The sequence below is a fragment of the Schistocerca cancellata genome, chromosome 7, assembly GCF_023864275.1.
Source record: "Schistocerca cancellata isolate TAMUIC-IGC-003103 chromosome 7, iqSchCanc2.1, whole genome shotgun sequence".
Classification (NCBI taxonomy): domain Eukaryota; kingdom Metazoa; phylum Arthropoda; class Insecta; order Orthoptera; family Acrididae; genus Schistocerca; species Schistocerca cancellata.
In genome coordinates, this window is record NC_064632.1 from 536,144,686 (window position 1) to 536,163,064 (window position 18,379).

General features: G+C 42.9%; 1 protein-coding gene and 1 pseudogene across 1 annotated transcript in view; one reads left to right on the plus strand and one right to left on the minus strand.

Moving 5' to 3' along the window:
• LOC126092885 (leucine-rich repeat-containing protein 24-like) overlaps positions 1 to 18,379 on the minus strand; it is a gene marked incomplete at its 5' end in the record, with an annotated part of 204,387 nt that overhangs the window by 98,374 nt on the left and 87,634 nt on the right. The gene's annotated exons all lie outside the window — the stretch shown is intronic.
• On the plus strand, positions 961 to 1,078 carry LOC126093734 (5S ribosomal RNA; annotated as a pseudogene).

Below are 18,379 nucleotides of genomic sequence, written 5' to 3' on the forward strand. Positions count from 1 at the left end.
GGCGAGTCATGGCTGACCTGACCTCACTGCTGCCGCGCCCCGACTGAACTTGTGCCGCGTGCCAACTCAAACACTGTCAGGTCCGAACTAACTGCAGGTATGTTCCAACTCACTGGCAGATCCGAACTAACGCCTAACAAACGACAACCGGAAAGTAATAGTAGTCAACAATGATAATACGCCAGGGCTTATATCGATAAGCGCCGTTGCTGCCGCTCGCGGGCAGGCAAGGCGGCAACTCAGTGACACCAGTAATTGAAATTAAGATAACGAGATGGTAGTACAGTAAAAAAAAGGGTGTGAAATGAGATATGGCACGAACACGAGCCACGCACGGCTCTTGGATGATAATGCGCCAAGCCACGGCACGACAGTTATTTGTCGCTGGTTTCAAGAACATTCCGGGCAAATCGAGCAAATCATTTGCCCATTCAGAGTGCAAAGATTTTGCATTTATGGACGGCTGTGGAGGCAGCATGGCTCAATATTTCTGCAGAGGACTTCCAAAGACACGTTGAAACCATGCCTCTTCGTGTTACTGCACTACGACGGGCTAAAGAAGGTCCGACATGATATTAGGAGGTATTCGATGACTTTAGTCATCTTAGTGTATCTTAGCGTATTCCTCAAGACTTATCTCCACTAGTTGCAGAAATAAATCATTGTAAATTGTCACTAATCTGCGTTACCATCTATTTTTTATTAACTGTTGTCTGAAGCTGTTTAGTCCTGTGATGGATCTGTATAGATGCTGCGCGCAAGCCAGCCATCGCGTAACAACTGCTTCTGGGGGGGTTCTCATCTTGATACATTTATATGTTTGGCGTCATGATTATCTGATGAATACGACAGTGGATCCAATTATTTTAGCACAGCAGCAATTAACTTCTATATCGGCGGGAAGTGACAGCGGATGTCCTAGGTAAAGAGAAAGTGTGCGTCTACTCTTAGGGTAGTAATGCCAACGGCCTTGCCGCAGTGGTAACGCAGGTTCCCGTCAGATCACCGAAGTTAAGCGCTGTCGGGCTGGGCTAGCACTTGGATGGGTGACCATCCTGTCTGCCGAGCGTTGTTGGCAAGTGCGGTGCACTCAGCCCTTGTGAGGCAAATTTGGGAGCTACTCCATCGGGCAGTAGCGGCTCCGGCCTCGGAAACTGGCATACAGCCGGGAGAGCGATGTGCTGACCAATGCCCCTCCATATGCGCATCCAGTGACGCCTGTGGGCTGAGGACGACACGTCGGCCGGTCGGTCCCTTTGGGCCTTCATGGCCTGTTCGGGAGGGGTTTAGGGTAGTAATCGTTATAGGCTACATAAGCTTCTGTGGTGCACTTTGCAGCTTTCCTTCCACAGTAACCGGCAGAAAGGTGGTACCCCCTAAATGAGCGGTACTGATATTAGCAGCCCCGCTATTGGTAAACTACAGTTGAACTAGGCGTCAGGCACCGACGGAAATCCATTTCGATTTTTGATTAAATACGCTGCGGAGATAGCTTCTGTGCCAGCTGATTTTTATCGAGACCTGGTTGCACAGCGACTAGTGGAAAACTGCACAAGTCACTCCTGTTTACAAAAAGTGCGAATGGTCAGCTGCAAAGAATTATAGATCAACCTCACTGACGACCGTCTGTTACTGAATTTTGGAGCAAAAACTACGGCTATCAGAGGAGTACAAGCGACAGTCATTGTACTTATGTAAAATGGGCATGAAGAAATAATAACATGCGCTCCTGCCATAGATACTCAACGAAATCAAGCACCCCAGTAGTGAGAGGCGAGACGATTCAGAGAAATCAAGCACCGAGATGGTGAAAGGCAAGGTGGCTCACCGGAATCAATGATCCAGAGGGTAAGAGGCGAAGGGACTCCTTAACATCAAGCCCCCGCAATGGTGGGAGGCAAGGGTACTCACCGAAATCAAGCACACTGACAGTGAAGGTCAAGGAACCTCGCCGATATCAAGTATCCCGATGGCAACAGAAAACTCTTACGTCCACGTCGTTGTTCCTGGATCAAGCTACACGTAGTTTCAAACCAGACATTGAATCGGCTACTCACACTGTACCGTACAATCAAAGTTGCAAACGTAAAGTAAATTTTGGATTTCAATATAAGTCGTTAGAACACAAAGGTTTATACTTACGAAGCAATTTAAATGTAGAACCAGATAGGTAATTTCTTAATTGAAACTTCCTGGCAGATTAAAACTGTGTGCCCGACCGAGAATCGAACTCGGGACCTTTGCCTTTCGCGGGCAAGTGCTCTACCATCTGAGCTACCGAAGCACGACTCTTTCAGGAGTGCTAGTTCTGCAAGGTTCGCAGGAGAGCTTCTGTAAAGTTTGGAAGGTAGGAGACGAGATACAGGCAGAAGTAAAGCTGTGAGTACCGGGCGTGAGTCGTGCTTCGGTAGCTCAGATGGGAGAGCACTTGCCCGCGGGAGGCAAAAGTCCCGAGTTCGAGTCTCGGTCGGGCACACAGTTTTAATCTGCTAGGAAGTTTCATATCAGCGCACACTCCGCTGCAGAGTGAAAATCTCATTCTGGAATTTCTTAATTGCAAGAACAGGCAGAGTTGACATTTCCCGATTACAGTGCGATCTAAAATGAATGTAAAACAATGGTTTGCTTCATCGTACGTATTTTTTGGCTTAGAATCCAAATACACTATAAAATGGAGGGGGGAGGGCGGTCCCAGTTGAAATACAGATTTGTATACTGCCACGCGCAGGAGAGGTGGTTAGGTAGTGAACAGTTAACAGTTGTTTCACAGACAATTTCCTCTTTTCTAAAATTAACTTTTCAACTAGATCGGTTTTTTTTCGTACGATGTGTCGTTTTCGAGACATTTCCTTGTCTCAAGTTAAAACGAACACCCTTTATGTAAACCATGTATCAGATAGGATCAACAGCACCATTAGACTGTTCGTTGACGATGCAGTTGTGTGCAGGCAAGTTCCGTCGTTGGAAGATCGCAAAGAATTTCAAAAAACCATGGAAATAGTTTACATTTGTTGTTCACAATAAAGGATGACAGCCAAAACAGTTGCAGGATAAAAATTTATTAAAATTCTCGACCAAGGTTTCGGTATATATAAATATACCTTCATCAGAAGTAAAAAATTTAAAATTACATTATGCAGTGGAGATTAATAAAACAATTGTGCCAAAGGCGTCGTCAATAATTAAGACGTATTTTTCGCTGAACCATGTAAACCTTGAAAATCTGCACTCGAAAATGATTGCGCGACTATTCTATTCCCACCAACCTATATCTCGTGTAGGAAACTTCAGGAAAAAAAGAAGAGAAATTAGGGAGCATACACGGGTTCATAGACAGTAATTTTTCACTCGCTAAACATGTGAATTGTATAGGAAGTGAATACAGGAAATTATATTGGTCTACATATACATCTACATCTACAATTCACACTTAAGTGCCTGGCAGAGGGTTCATCAACTATTTTCAGACTACTTATCTACCATTCCACTCTCGAATGGCACGTGGGAAAAAGAAACATCTAAATCTTTCCGTTCGAGCTCTGATTTCTCTTATTTAATTATGATGATCATTTCTCCCTACGTAGGTGGGTGTCAACAAAATATTTTCGCATTCGGAAGATAAAGTTGATGATAGAAATTTCGTAAATAGATCTCGCCGCAAATGAAACCGCCTTTGTTTCAGTAACTGCCACCCCAACTAGCGTATATCAGTGACACTCTCATGCCTATTACGCGATAACACAAAACGAGCTGCCCTTCTTTGCACTTTTGCGATGTCCTCCGCCAGTCCTACCTGGTAAAGATTCCACACTGCGCAACAGTATTCCAGCAGAGGACGGACAAATGTATTGTAGGTTGTCTCTTTAGTGGGTTTGTCGCATCTTCTAAGTGTACTGCCAACAAAGCGCAGTCTTTGTTTCGCCTTCCACACAATATTATCTATGTGGTCTTTCCAATTTAAGTTGCTCGTACTTGTAATTCCTAGGTATTTAGTCGAATTAAAAGCCTTTAGATTTGTGCGATTTTTCGTATACCCAAAATTTATCGGATTTCTTTTAGTACCCATGTGGATGACCCCCCACTGTACAATGGCATGCAGGATATTAACGCTCATTTCATCGATTAACGAATTTTCAAGAGAAAAAGAGTGGCACAATAAACAGACCTGGCAGATAAAAACTTAAGCCGGTCTCGGGACCTTTGCCTTCGCAGGCAAATGTTCTACCAGATGACACCTCCAAGGACGATCCACGACTCGCCTTCACAGCTCTATTTCCAGCAGTATCTCATCTCCGACCTTCCAAACTTTACAGAAGTTTCGTCGAGGAGTACTAGTTCCGCAAGCGACGCAAGAGAACTACCGTGAAGCTTAGAACTTAGGAGATAAGGCACTAGCGGAAGTAAAGCCGTGAGGATGGGTCGTGAGTCGTACATTGGTAGCACAGTTGGTAGAGGATCTGCGCGCTACATGTAAATGTCCCGGGTTCGAGTCTGGAACTCAGATCTTATCTGCCATCACTTTTCATATCGGCGCGAACCTCGCTGTACAGTAAAAAACACATTCTGGAAGTAGCACAATATACTGGAGATGTGTGATTTTGTAATAATCCAGCAGTTAAGGTGCTACGGTGTCATTTTTAAATTGATCAATTAATAAATTTTAGGATTTTTAATTGATAGACCGACATCGTTTCCATCAGAGCACTCAAGAAGATGATGTCGATGACTCATTCCCATTATGAGATTTACATTGCGATCAGCTGTAGCGCCACCATTGCATAGGCCTGCGGGTAAGAACAACCTACTTGCAAAGGTTTGGGGTAGGGGTGAAATAGAAGCAAAGCCCAAGACGCGTAAATTCCCAAAATTTTATTCACCCAATATTTGAGAATCAGTGACTTGCTACAAACCCTACAGAATCGAGAAAGGAAAAATATTTATCGTTTACTACTTTTCCACTGTTCATACGCCAGAAGTGCCATATGAGACATTACGCAATTTTTTTTTTTACTTCTTTGCTAGTAGCTGTATTCGCGGCACATCTTCCACACTGTATGATCATATGCCACTGAATGTAAGTGCAAAATTATGTCACTGTATGAAACATGGTTCAGGAAATATGATGTCAAGCCGGCCTGGGTGACCGAGCGGTTCTAGGCGCTTGAGTCTGGATGTGCGCGACCTCTACGGTCGCAGGTTCGCATCCTGCCTCGGGCATAGATGTGTGTGATGTCCTTAGGTTAGTTAGGTTTAAGCAGTTCTAAGTTCTAGGGGACTTATGACCTCAGTCCTATAGTGCTCAGAGCCATAGGAACCAAATATGAGGTCATAAACAATCAGATGAGAGGAAAAGCATCGCCTCATATATGACTTTTAAATTTATTACTTTCTTTGCTCCTAATTCTATTCGCAATAAATTTCGCAGACGGTATCCACGTATGCACCCGAATGTACCTGCAGTACTGTAACTTTGTACGACAGATGGCTCAGGAGGTATCACATTAAGCATTAAGCCAGTTGTTGCAATGTACGGACGTGGATCCACAGCTACCAATAAATACCTAGACAACGCCGGTTTACTCTGCTAGTATATTTAAAAATGTCTTAAATAACACAAATTATTGATGATTATTTTCGTTCACAAAAAAACCGAGCGGAGACCGAATTTCATATCCTCGGATGATCAACATTATTTAGACTACGCTTAAGACGAATGCCGTGGTGGTAAGTGTATATCGAGTGGATGCTGCGATGTCTATGGAATATCGATAGTCTGCCGCTGCTTGCAAAATGCGACGCCAGAAGCGGGCGCCGCAAACAGCACCACCACGCGTCTCGCCGGTAACCATCCATCATCCACCAGCAACCGGCCAATTAAATCTGCGCTGCCTGTTCCGGTCCAGCCGGTGCGCCTCCAAATCTCACCTGGCTACAGTCGTTCACCATGGCACAGACTTCCGCTCTGGATTTCGATCTGGACTTACACTGTCATCTGTTCACGTACTCGCTTTTTATTGTGTATTTTCGGGCACAGACTGTAACTTCGTTCACTCCCCTAACGGGATTAGATCAGTACACGGTTACTGAGCACTTACTCTATTTAGTAAATGTGGCGAACGGTGATACAACGTTTTCCCCACTCGGGAGGGACATCATTCTGTGACGTACCCTGGCAACACATTCACAAAATCGTTGTAATATATGTAAAAAAACGAAACATTTATCTGTATTTTTATTATTATTCATTTCTGTACGAACGTTTATCGATTATGTAGACTCTGTAAAAAAATATCTTTTTTCATTTTATGTTTGTGCAATAATTATGCACTTGCCCGCGAAAGGCAAAGGTCCCGAGTTCGAGTCTCGGTCGGGCACACAGTTTTAATCTGCCAGGAAGTTTCATATCAGCGCACACTCCGCTGCAGAGTGAAAATCTCATTCTGGAAACATCCCCCATGCTGTGGCTAAGCCATGTCTCCGCTATATCCTTTCTTTCAGGAGTGCTAGTTCTGCAAGGTTCGCAGGAGAGCTTCTGTAAAGTTTGGAAGGTAGGAGACCAGATACTGGCAGAAGTAAAGCTGTGAGTACCGGGCGTGAGTCGTGCTTCGGTAGCTCAGATGGTAGAGCACTTGTCCGCGAAAGGCAAAGGTCCCGAGTTCGAGTCTCGGTCGGGCACACAGTTTTCATCTGCCAGGAAGTTTCATATCAGCGCACACTCCGCTGCAGAGAGAAAATCTCATTCTGGAAACATCCCCCAGGCTGTGGCTAAGCCATGTCTCCGCTATATCCTTTCTTTCAGGAGTGCTAGTTCTGCAAGGTTCGCAGGAGAGCTTCTGTAAAGTTTGGAAGGTAGGAGACGAGATACTGGCAGAAGTAAAGCTGTGAGTACCGGGTGTGAGTCGTGCTTCGGTAGCTCATTCATCAACTCCTGCGTTTTGTCTAAAGCGTATTTCACTGCGCAGGTATTTCCAATCCCTAAACTAGTAGCGAAAGGGATCATGTCCACTGTTACCAATTATTTATGGCGAGGAGACATATTCAGGGTTGGTGCGACTACGGTTATACTGGATGTCAGAAACGGGGGCCTCGGTTTGGTGGATATTCGCAATAAAGCGTCTGCTCTGTTCCTCAAACGGACTTTCCATATACTCAGAGAACTTCCACAATGTATAACCGCAAAGCTCTTTGAGGCTGTGACACCCCATAGCCTGCAAGCACCGATTGATGTGCGAAGGATTAATGCCCGTCTGCAGTATGTGAGGAACTTTTTCCTCGAAGCAAGTTATCTTAGTGACGAAATCAGAAGCAACACACGTATCACAGCGCGCGACATCATACTCGAAAGGAAGTTAAATGAGGGTAGAAACAAAATTGAAACGAAATTCCCAAATTGTGACTGGAAAGCTGTATGGCGGAACATCAACTATGCCGGGCTATCTACAGACGCTATTTACGCATGGTACAAAACAGTTAATAATGTCATCAGCACCAACGAGAGACTATATGGGATCGGTTTAAACCAGACACACCTTTGTGGAAAATGCAATCTGGTGGATACACTCAGCCACAGATTCACCTGTGGTGGCAATGTGCATAACTGGAATTGGATCAGGCAACAAATCGCCTTTCTCACCAGATCCTCTACGCAATACATAACGCCGTCGCTCCTCCTGAGACCGGACATGACATACTTTCCGAAATTAAAAACCAACGCCATTAGCTGGTTACTGGGAAAATATGTTAGTTATGTCATCCACACACTTGGGTCGGACAACGAGATAGAATTCCGCGTTTACATGAAGTGTGAATATGCAAAAATCAGCACGTATCGCAACCACAAGAAGCACTATGGCAACATGCTGAAGATCATTTTTGAAAGAATGGGTGTTGGTTAAATATGTGAACCACTACAACACCTTGAACGAGAACGAACAGAAGAAAAATAAAAGTCACTTGGTTCCTTATTATTATTTACTTTAACCTTGCTTCCGGAACTTTTTTTTGTGTGTTATTGTATGTGTTTAATTGGATTGTATTTAAACTGGTTCATAGTCAAGAAAACTGGTATTAAATATGCTATTATTTTTTATTCAATGGACAGTTTACAAATTAAACAGTGAATTCAACTTTGTAGACAAACCCACTGGTTGGGTGACAATAGTTTGCACCTTAGAATAATCTCAGTTATCTTGAGCAAAATTTATACTGTAACCCACTTTTAAAGTTTGTTTTACCATTATTACTGTATTAGACATATTTAGCATATAAATAGTTTAAAACTGGTTCATTTTTTAATGTTGAAAATGGTTTAATCATTAATTGTACTGTTGAATACTTGAAATGTATGTTTTAGTAAAATAAAAAAAGATGTATAGAGAGAAAAAAAAAAAAGAGGTAGAGCACTTTCCCGCGAAAGGCAAAGGTCCCGAGTTCGAGTCTCGGTCGGGCACACAGTTTTAATCTGCCAGGAAGTTTCATATCAGCGCACACTCCGCTGCAGAGTGAAAATCTCATCCTGGAGTTATGTATCTATATTTTGCAAATAACGTCTGTGGTTGGCGAGTGTTGAAATCAAAACAGACAATGATAATCAAAAAGATAAGAAAGATGCATATTAAACTGCCTATAAGCAGTGGGAGGTTAAAACATTACTCTGTCTTCTTGTAGCCGCCAAAGTTGCAATAGCCTGCAACGCTCTATTGAATGCTTGATTAGCTTTTTTTTGTTCCTTTTTTGAGAACGACGCCATTGGAGGCTGATGAATAAAAAAGGTGTGTACTTTAAATTTATGTTGATTTTTGAATATTGAGATTGTTAAAAACACTTGTAATAAGTTATTGCTAGCTTGCCCGGAATTTCATTCAACATTTTAGCCGTTTTCAGCATGTTTAGAATTTTTCATGACACAGCTGTGCAGAGATCGCGGGAGCCGCTGCCGCGGCAAATTCAAATTAAACTGAATGAAAGCAGTTTTCCCGTAATTAAGCGGGCAGGTAACGGGTACAATGAAATTATTTCTTTCAGCTTCCCGGAGACCTCTGAGGTGAATGGTGAATTTTATTACGTCATTTTCAGGTGGACATGGGCAACTGCTATTACAAAATCAGTGACGTAAATAATGTAAGTAAATCAGAGCAATAAAAGATACTTGTGTGATATCAAAGACTGCTCTCATGAAACCTGTTCTGGCTAGTAATGCAAAAACCAAATTTCATTTTCACTTTGACGCTCTCGTGATAGTCGCGGCAATCAATAGTGTTCATATATTGAAAAATCCACTGTGGCTTTTACGTTTAGTGAACATAGCATACTGTAACTTCTGTACGTGTAATAAGAGTAATTTTCAGTGCATTTCAGAGATGAAAGTAGCAAAGAACATGTTTAATTTTATAATTAGTTACAGTAATGATACCCTGTTCCATTTATAACAAGCCAGACCAGGGTTATATAAAAATCGCTTACAAATTAAAGATCATGCGTACACAGCAGGAAATCTTTTAGTGTTGTGTGAATCCCCACGTAATAGATCAAGTTAAAATATTTTCAGCTGCAGAAACTAACAATGAGAACCGCATTTTATCGGTTGTGCTCGCAACAATAAGCAATATACAGTTAATTAAATATTATGCCATATAAACTGCATATAAAGTGAAAAGCGCGGTGGGGATTACGCGCCAATTCCCTCACCACCGCGTTGTTAACGGGATGTAATTTCTAGCCTTCCTTCCAGATCTAAAAATATGTTTAAATATACAGTGTTATGACAATCCATCTCCCGAATTTTGAAAAGGTAATTTACAGTTTTTAGTGTTCACAACTGATATTCATCACTGCCCATGTAATCTACAGGTAATATAAAGGACTAGTGTCACATGTAACTCCGTAGCCATTTCGAGAAATGAGGTTGCTTGTGCCTTTCCATAAATGTGAAATTAGTCGCTTTAAATTAAAAACAGAGAGTAAGAAAGGAGAAAAATCCAAATTTACAGTAGAACGCGTCCACTACATTCAGTGTTGTGAATCTAATACTGGTACATTTTTCAAAATGCATTCGAAGAAGCGTACTGCACAGCGGAGGAGTAAAACCCCACTGGGTGATCAGTCTGCATTTAGCGAAGGTAAGGTTCAAATGGCTCTGAGCACTATGGGACTTGCCGCGCGGGATTAGCCGAGCGGGCTAAGGCGCTGCAGTGATGGACTGTGCGGCTGGTCCCGGCGGAGGTTCGAGTCCTCCCTCGGGCATGGGTATGTGTGTTTGTCCTTAGGATAATTTAGGTTAAGTAGTGTGTAAGCTTAGGGACTGATGACCTTAGCAGTTAAGTTCCATAAGATTTCACACACTATGGGACTTAACATCTGAGGTCATCAGTCTCCTAGAACTTAGAGCTACTTAAACCTAACTAACATAAGGACATCACACACATCCATGCCCGAGGCAGGATTCGAATCTGCGACCGCAGCGGTCGCGCGGTTCCAGACTGAAGCGCCTAGAACCGCTCGGACAAACTGGCCGGCCAGCGAAGGTAAGGGCAGCAGATTGACATTACGCGTCACTCCTGTTAACACAAACAAGAATTGTTTCTGCAGCGAACTTCCAGCGACTTGTTCAGTCCTTGCTACGTCGAGCTGCAACACTACGCCGGACAAAAGAGGGTCCGACACGATATCAGCAGGTATCCCATGATTTTTGTCATCTGAGTCTAAAACAGATTGTAAATCAGAGAAAAGTGCAATTTTACTACATCGCATGTCCAGTAAATCCGGTGTAGTTAATCTGAGACCAGTACAATTTTCTAAATCAGTTTTAAGGAGTGAACCGTGTGCGCCTCGTGTTCGTGCCGTTTCTTGCTTGACAGCTTCTCTTTACGGAACTGTCGCCTCGTTTCTTATTCGATTTACTGGCGTCACTAAGTTGCTGGCTTGCCCGCCCGTGAGTGGCAGCAGTAGCGCGTATCGATAAGAGCACTGTCGTATTATCTTTAAAGTGACCGCTAGTACAGGGTTATTACAAATGATTGAAGCGATTTCACAGCTCTACAATAGCTTTATTATTTGAGATATTTTCACAATGCTTTGCACACACATACAAAAACTCAAAAGGTTTTTTAGGCATTCACAAATGTTCGATATGTGCCCCTTTAGTGATTCGGCAGACATCAAGCCGATAATCAATTTCCTCCCACACTCGGCGTAGCATGTCCCCATCAATGAGTTCGAAAGCATCGTTGATGCGAGCTCGCAGTTTTGGCACGTTTCTTGGTAGAGGAGGTTTAAACACTGAATCTTTCACATAACCCCACAGAAAGAAATCGCATCGGGTTAAGTCGGGAGAGCGTGGCGGCCATGACATGAATTGCTGATCATGATCTCCACCACGACCGATCCATCGGATTTCCAATCTCCTGTTTAAGAAATGCTAAACATCATGATGGAAGTGCGGTGGAGCACCATCCTGTTGAAAGATGAAGTCGGCGCTGTCGGTCTCCAGTTGTGGCATGAGCCAATTTTCCAGCATGTCCAGATACACGTGTCCTGTAACGTTTTTTTCGCAGAAGAAAAAGGGGCCGTAAACTTTAAACCGTGAGATTGCACAAAACACGTTAACTTTTGGCGAATAGCGAATTTGCTGCACGAATGCATGAGGATTCTCTACCGCCCAGATTCGCACATTGTGTCTGTTCACTTCACCATTAACAAAAAATGTTTCTTCATCACTGAAAACAAGTTTCGCACTGAACGCATCCTCTTCCATGAGCTGTTGCAACCGCGCCGAAAATTCAAAGCGTTTGACTTTGTCATCGGGTGTCAGGGCTTGTAGCAATTGTAAACGGTAAGGCTTCTGCTTTAGCCTTTCCCGTAAGATTTTCCAAACCGTCAGCTGTGGTACGTTTAACTCCCTGCTTGCTTTATTCGTCGACTTCCGCGGGCTACGTGTGAAACTTGCCCGCACGCGTTCAACCGTTTCTTCGCTCACTGCCTTACAGAGGCATCGAGAAGCTATAAACTGCGCATAGCATCGCCGAATGGAGTTAGCAGTTGGTGGATCTTTGTTGAACTTCGTCCTGAAGTGTCATTGCACTGTTATGACTGACTGACGTGAGTGCATTTCAAGCACGACATACGCTTTCTCGCCTCCTGTCGCCATTTTGTCTCACTGCGCTCTCGAGCGCTCTGGCGGCAGAAACCTGAAGTGCGGCTTCAGCCGAACAAAACTTTATGAGTTTTTCTACGTATCTGTAGTGTGTCGTGACCATCTGTCAATGAATGGAGCTACAGTGAATTTATGAAATCGCTTCAATCATTTGTAATAGCCCTGTATTTCCTGGTCATCGCGTCGCGGTGGTTCAGTCGGGACGCAGCGCCAGTGAGGTCCGGACAGCCAGTACTCGCCTACCGCTTGCGACACACATGCACAGTCCGACGGAAGGAGACTGGAGCGGGAACGACCATTGGTTGGTCGTTCGGTTGGTCGTCTCATCGGACGACGTGTATTTGGTCTTTTGACCGTTTGTGGGCCTCATCAGTTGGTCATCTTGCCGCATCTGGGTCGTTTCCTTCCTTGTGCAGGAATGTCGGGCGGCCAATGGGCAAGAGTTACCTCTGCATGGTTGGGTCCGAGCCAGTGTGCCTGGGTTGGCGTGTCTCCGAGTTCCGAACGGACATATGGCTGAGTCGGGATGGAGCTGCAGTGAGGTCCTCACAGCCAAGACTCGGCCGACTGTTGCAGACACACATGACTTGGGTGGGGACGACCTTGGTTGATGGTTCTGTCGGTCGTCTTATCGGACGACGTATATTTGGTCGCCGACCGCTTCAGGTTCTCTCTCTCTCTCTCTCTCTCTCTCTCTCTCTGTGTGTGTGTGTGTGTGTGTGTGTGTGTGTGTGTGTGTCGATTTGTCATTCGTCCTGGTTGTTCCACAGTGATTGCTTCCACGATTCTTCGAGTTGTTGTGGAGGTCTTTTTGAGGAACTGTTTCTAGCTTTTGTAATTTCGACTCAGCAGTTATGATAATGCTGTTTGCTTACTGCAGTAGGCAGTCGGTCGGTTGGGACACAGCAGCGAGAAAGTCTCCGCGGCGAGGTCATTAGCGTAGTGTTCCACAGTGTGTTTTCCCTTGCCGTGTTGATGCTGTCCGTACCGCGTGTAGTTCGACAGCCTTTGGTGTTGTTCATGTTTTTGAGTGGTTGCTGTGCCTTGGCTGTTTTTAGACGCCAATTTTGAAGACGTAGTGCTGCTGCTATCTTCGTCCTCGGCTGATATTTTCCGTTGTCGTGCCGTTGGTCGGGGCAGTGGAATTAATTAGGTAATTGGTCGGTTCTTCAGCCGTCCCTGCGTCAGGTTGCCATCTGATTACTTAGTCTTATTCTTCGCTGCCTATCTCACCTAACCTTACGTTAGAGTTACCTCCTCAGGACGACTGAGCACTATTGTTCTGTTGTTTTTAGATTGTAATTTTTGTATCAAGTACTGTGCGAGGCCTTTAGACGCCTATTAATTCAGGTTGTTTTACTTTTAAAATAAGGCCTTCAGCCGTCTTAAGTTAAAACCTTGAAGGTTCTTGTTTGAATTAATTTGCTTTTAAAAACAAAGAAGGGGTATTTTGCTCTATTGCAAATCCTTGTTGTCCAGGACTTAAGCCTTGAGTTGTTCTATGTTCAGTGTGTGGCCTTCAGCCGAGTTTTTACGTCGAATACTTTTAAGATAATGCCTTCAGCATTCTTATATTAAAATTTGAAAATTCACTTGATAAAATTTAACTTTTCTTCTTTATTGGAAATTTTTGTCATCCTTATCTGTGTCTTGTTATCCTATGTCTAGTATGTGGCCTTCAGCCGAGTATTTATGTAAAATTTTGTAATTAAGGCCTTCAGGCGTGCGTATTCCTTAAGGCAATTTAATAACTTGTGTTCGAGCCTTTAGCCGTATTGATTTGAATGCTTTTAAACGCATGTGTGATTAAGTGTTTTAGGAAAATAAAGTTTGTATGTTTTACGTAACTGACAGAAACTGATTTTGGCCCCTTTCCATAACTTTAACCTGATCCGCTCTGTACTCCGAAACCAGATTTCAAGGAGCATATTGCACAACGGAGGAGCAAAACACGACTGAATGATCAGTTTGCCTTCAGGAAAGGTAAAGGCAGTCGAGAGACATTGCGTCATTACGCTTGTTAACGGAAGGAAGCCTTAAGGAAAATCAAGCCAGGTTTATAAGATTTACCGACCAACAAAAAGCGTTCGACATTCTCAAATGGTGCAAGATGTTCGAAATTCACAGAAAAATTGTTGCAGGCAAAAAGGGAAGACGGATAATATACAATATGTGTAAAAACCAAAAAGGAAAAATAAGAATAGAGAACGAAGAACGAAGCGCTAACATTAGAAATCACATTTAACAGAGACGCAGTCTTTCTTCACAACCGCCCATTCCTACTGCATCGAGGAAGCAATGACGGAAATAAAAATAAGAGTCAGGATTGAGAATAAAATTTAGGATAAAATGATACCAACAATAGACTTCACTGGTGACATTGCTATTCTCAGGGAAAGCGCGGAAGAATTACAGGATCTGGTGAATGGAATGAACTGTCTAATGGGCACAGAACATAGACTGGGAGTAGATCGAAAAAAGACGAAAGTAATGAAAGTAGCAGAAACGATAACAGCGAGAAACTTAACATCAAAACTGGATACAAAGAAGTAGACGAAGTTAAGGAATTCTGCTACCTAGGCAGCAAAATAACCCATGACGGACGGAGAATGGAGGACGTGGAAAGTAGACCTGCATAGGAAAAGGAATTTTCTCTGGAAATGTGATTGGAAAACTGGAAAAGAAGAATCGAAGCGTTTGATATGTAGTAGTATACAAGGGTGTTGAAAATTAGGTGGACGGGTAAGATATATAATAAAGAGATTGTCCGCAGAATCGGTGAGGAGAGAAAGATGAGGAACTATTGGCAAGAAGAAGGGAGTGGAGGATATGACATATGAGTGGAAGTGCTATTCTCAGATGACTGACTGATTGATTTGTGGGAGTGTCCAAACAGCGAGATTATCGGTCCCATCGGATTAGGGAAGGATGGGGAAGAAAGTCGGCAGTACCCTTTCAGAGGAACCTTCACGGCATTTGCCTGAAGCTATACAGGGAAATCACGAAGAACCTAAATCAGGGTGGCCGGACGCGGGTTTGAACCGTCTTCCTCCCGCATGCGAGTCCAATGTGCAAACCACTATGACTGTGGCCCCGCATTATGAAAAAAAATTATTAATTGTCATGGTAAATGTCACGGTGCTCATTATGTGTAAAATGAAATAATATTGAGTTTTCGCGTTAAGTACGAGTAGTGACTATAGATGTCGCAGTTACGAACGTTGTAAGATGTCCATGATTAAGGAATTTGTTGCTAGCACACTCGAGCAGATGTAATTTCGATGGAATGCTCACGCGCTGCCTGCGATATGTAGGCTACAATACAAGCTCAGACCAAAGAGCAGTGTTGGCTGCAGTGGAAACTGTGTAGCCGTTGTAGTAGTTGCTAGCGAGCAGTCTGGTGTATCGAGTTGACTGGGCCCGTCGTGGTGGAGCGGTGGCGGAGCCTGACCGTTGTAGTATAAGATAAAAGCAGCCTCGCGCATATGTACTATTGTAATATCAAGTCCCATGTAAATAATTTTTAAAAATCTCTTAATAATAAACTTTCTCATAAAAAATTAACTTTTGACAATCATTCATCTCAATTTAAAGAATTTTCTAATTTTTCCAACCATGGTCATCCCGATTATTGTAAACGAAAAATCAGTGGTTTCTTTTTATACATGACCAATCTATCGGCCAGCATTGCACTGAGCTGTGCCAGAAAAATTTCTTATAGGTGCAGATATATACGCGTTATAAGGCGACCCATTAAGAGATTTTTTAAAACATTTACATGGGACTCGATAAAACAATAGTATAGTATAAGAAAGATTATTATTAAGAGATTTTTTAAAACATACTACAACGGTCAGGCTCCGCCATCGCTCCCCACGACCGGCCCAGCCAACACGATACACATCACTGATCGCTACTACTACAACGGCTACACGGTTTCCACTGCAGCCAATACTGCTCTTTGGTCTGAGATTCTCTTATAGCTTACATATCGCAGGCAGCGCGTGAGCATTCCATCGAAATTACATCTGCTCGAGTGCGCTAGCAACAAATTCCTTAAACATGGACCTCTTACAACGTTTTTATGAAAGTTTGAAGTTTCTGGATTTTTTTTATTGGAAAGTTACTTGCGTATGAACTTTCAGCCTTAGTGAAAATTCCGCTTGGCATATTCTGTATTCATTTATGGAGTATTTGGCGAGCACGTCTTTTATATAAGACCACTGAGTGAGATCGAATGTAGAAATCGCAAATAGTGGTGAATCAGAGACTGAGAGGTTGCAAACATGAACTGGTCGGACTTGTGTAGATTTCTGGCTGCTTTCCGCATGAAATTTGTTGTTTGACTGGGAACGGAGAAGCATAGAATAGTACCTTACTAAATGTGGACTTGATAGCCATAAACATGTGTTATTAAGCAATAAACATTACTGGTCTTGAAATTTTAAGACGCTTATTTCAGTCAAAATTCACCATGTTACCACCCGAAATATTGATAAATAGTAACTTACAGGAACTGTTTCCACTACTAGTGTTACGCGGACTCGGCAGGGTAGATATTAGGCGACGTTTTCTTCAACGCTGCTTTTTCGCCGTCTAGTAAATACCTACGATTGCAGAGAGAAGAGACGTCGAGCGGAAGCAGTGCTGAGGCAGGTGGACATTTAATATGAACAGTTCGACGAATGTTCTAGAGATATATTTTTAACCCGCTCCGCCGTAGCGTCACACATCAACTGCACTCTTCCAATGGCTGACGGGTACTGTACAGTAATTCAGATTGTCTAGCTGTTTGTAGCATCTAACACTGCCTGCCTCTTAGCAATTTTAACCTCCATGTTTAGTACAGTTACAGGCTTGATCCGTTTCGTTTGGTACACAGCCTCTTTTAAGCGTAAAGTGAAGTGTTAACTGCCTGCTTAGCACCTTACTTTTGGTCACATGTTTTAGTATTTTTACGTAACAAATTAGACGCGGAAAGTGTAATGTGGCATTTAATTCAGATGTCGTCATGTTTTGGTGTGATAAATTAACTGCATTCTTCCGGTAGCTGACAGTTACAGAACAGAAATTCAGAATGCCACAATTGTTTGTGTGGTTTCCTCTTAGGGTAGTATTTTGAACATATGTGTTTTATACAGTTACAGAGCTGGTCAATTCTTGAATGTGCAATGCCTGTCCGTCTAGGATGAATTATTAAGTGACAGTTTACCTCGTTATTTTAGCCACATGTGTTTTGCACAGTTCGATTATATATTTCTACTGTAGTACATGATGCGTTACCCTCTTACCTCCTAACATACTGTTTAGTGAGGTGATCCATTATTGAAAACATTCTAAGAATATCAGGTGATTACAATCGACCGTTGTACCATGAGGAACATAGCCTCAAATAGGCATAAGATGAAATGTTTATGTAGTTTGAAAGATAATGTAGATGTAATATTTAATTGTGCCCTACTTCAAGTGTATTACACAGATCGAACTTCACTTACCACACGAGCTGTTTAAGCTATAAGTTGTATCAACAGTAGTGTCGCACTGTTTTGACAAATAATACAACATTTTAAATGTGGAAATATTAAATTTTAGCGTCCATTCGTGCCTTGCACCGAGTGCGGTAAATTAATCGAGCAAAGCTGGCTGACAAGTGCAGCTTAATTCTTAAGTTAGAGAATCTTCCATATTTTTGACGTGGAGATACGGTAGGTGAGTATCTTTACGTATTGTGTTAAATAATCGGACTCTTTGGACCAGACGCAAAATTCGCATCGTCTGTACCGCATGTCTGGCTGTTTAGTTTTAATGGGTGGTAAAATACGAGGATTTGTTTGTCTGTTTCATTTTAATGTCTGGTAAAATACTGCGTTGTGCTCTGCTGTTTCGTTTTAGTGGCTGTTAATGTATTGGGCTGCGACTGTCTGTTTCGTTTTATTGGTCGGTAAATCAGTGGGATATGGTTGGCTCTTCGAGCTTAACAGCCAGAAGAGTACTTGGCTGGTCGTGGCTTACCACCATCTTGGTTTGTCACGTACATCAGAGAGAGAGAGAGAGAGAGAGAGAGATGGGGCGGGGGAAGACACGTGACCTTCGGCTGACACAGTATGAACCCGCATCTGGGTACTGGCACCTGACACATTAACGTTATCCTTATCTTTATCCTATATGTTCAAATAGTAAGCAGCAATTTGTCATTTATTTAATACAAAGACATAAAAAAGCAACTGA